The 2384-nt window shown below is 41.0% G+C and overlaps 1 pseudogene; it reads right to left on the bottom strand.

Moving 5' to 3' along the window:
* Positions 1 to 947: 947 nt before the first annotated feature.
* Positions 948 to 2384, bottom strand: part of LOC102754024 — a 2899-nt pseudogene continuing 1462 nt past the window's right edge.

Below are 2384 nucleotides of genomic sequence, written 5' to 3'. Positions count from 1 at the left end.
TGATAATGGTAACAATATCTCAGAGTCTTTTCCCCCAGAGACTCTCAAAGACACCACCAGTACTCACTCTCCCACATTATGAGTTTCACGAACTGTACCTGAAGGTTTAAATGCAGCCCTAAGCTGAAAAGTATTTTTTTAAGTGGCACCTTGTTATTATTATAGCATACATCCGTTCCCTGTGTGCCTTTGGAGTTGTCTCAGCTTATGACAACAACAAGTTTTTACAACTGTCAGCAAGTGCCAGCACAACCGGGGAAGGGCAAGTAAGAATGTCTTGTACTGCATGTATCAACAGTATTACTCCCCACAGTCCTTTGCTGGGGATCGTTATGGAGTAAATATATACTTAGTAGAGTCAAATGATGCCAGGAAAAATTATCGGGGTCATGCGAGCGGGGAGAGAGCTGAATGCTGTCAAGCTGTTTTATTTTATAAGAACAATCTGGCATGTCACTTTTGCTCAAAGCAATATGTCTCATTAGTGTCCAAAAGGCATTTCTGAGGTTTTTTATTTTTATTTACTGGATATATTTGTGTACCAGTTAACAGCGACTAGCATCTCTCTAACATCTCCTCTCTCATTCATTTGCTCCATGGGGTGAAATGAAGAGGCACAACAAAAACTGAAGGAAGAAACTATGAGTTTTTGAACAGCTCATCTTTGATCAAAAACTGTTTTTAATAATGATGGAATGAATGAAAATGTGACAGAAGACAAGAAGAAGAGGTTAAGATGAAGTATTGGGAGGGTGTAAAACATTTCTCTTTTTTTCTTCTTCAAAATCAGGCTCTTTATTTATGGATTGTCACCAAAGATTACTTTGGATTTCAGGCACATTGTGAAGTGTCAGAGGAAGAGTGGGTCGGTAGGAGACAGGAGAAGGGCTGCATGCAATACTGACCATTCCCCTAAGGGAGGGAGAATTGGCCACAGAACAGAATACCGTTGGTTTTGCTGTGCTGCATAAAGAAAAGGAAGTGGTGGTCAGCCAGAACCTGGAGGTGATTCTTGCACATTGAAACATCGTGATGGCGCAGGTGGAGGCTGCAGCCTCGGTGCCTTCCTCGTTGACAAAGGACTTGTGCATGACCTTGGACAGAAACGACAGTCTCTCCCAGACAAAGTCTGCCATGATCCGCTCAAAGGCATCAGTCATGCCCAGAGAGCCAAGGACAGCCTCCATGTCGTTAAACATCATTTGTCCCGGTTTCTCCTCATTCTAAGTGGCTTTAAATGGTCTTCCCTGGGTTTTCTGTTAGTTAAACTGATTATCCCAGTTTCCTTTGAAGTAGATGGCATTCATGAGAACCAGACAAGCAACTTGATTAACTGAATTTGGAGATAGCAACTTTGTAATTTTACCCTCTGTCTTGTTAGTTACACAGCCGGTGTTGTGTTTTCTAGCCTCCTCTGTAGCTCTGAAAAAGTCAAACTCTTCCATCTCTGCTTGGTAGAATTTGCGGCAGGAATCTTTGAAAGATTAGTTGAAATCATAAGCATCATAAGGCTTTTCTCCAAAGAGCCTGTTGGCAGTTATAAGCAAGCGCTATGTGTCAGTCCTATTGACTTCGGTGACACGCGATTAGAAGCCCTGATGGGCATATTCACCTCTGCCACTGCTTTCACTGAAAGCACCTGGGCCGTCTGGGCTGAGTGTTTCCTTTTGCCTCATGAAGACCAGGGCCAGGCAGGGGAGATGCTCATAGACGAGAAAAAAGGTAAAGGCGAACTGCCATTTGCTTCCGAGAGAGTGTCCATGCTGGTAAGTCCTAGAGCCTTGGCAATGCAGCCAGAGTAAGAGGAGCGATGGCAGCAAATACATTTCTAATATCGAAGATTTTTGTAGACTTTGAAAATCATAATCAAATATGTGTTTGAAGGTATCAAAGTTGCAAGGGTAGCATATCAAATTGAACTATAATTAGATCACTTTTATCATTACACTATTTTGACTGTCATAGACTTTTTAAAGGTCAGCAATAAAAGTATTTTTAAAATAGTGTTTCTTTAATAAGGTATTTGAGCCAAATACCTTGCATATATGTATATGGTCAGGCACTTGTAATCAACATGTAAACTCACTCATATTCTCATTATTACATGCATGGGCCGAAGTGTGGTCTAGAAGGAGGTATGAGAATGAATAATGAGAACTGCTGAAATCGTATTCTCTCTGAAATAGTTTTAGACATCAGAGCCTAAATATCTGATTCCTATTAAGGGAAAAGTGTATGTCCATTGTTGACAAGGTCAGTACCTTCGTTGCTAATAGTAATGGAATTGCTGTGCAAGACAGCATTCTGTATGACTATCCAGCTCTCCTTCACAGAACAGGGAGCACAATAATGGATTTGTCAATGTTTTAAATTACTTCATATCA

This window comes from Myotis davidii, unplaced genomic scaffold (assembly GCF_000327345.1).
Source record: "Myotis davidii unplaced genomic scaffold, ASM32734v1 scaffold473, whole genome shotgun sequence".
Lineage (NCBI taxonomy): Eukaryota > Metazoa > Chordata > Mammalia > Chiroptera > Vespertilionidae > Myotis > Myotis davidii.
This window is presented reverse-complemented; position numbering and strand designations above follow the sequence as displayed.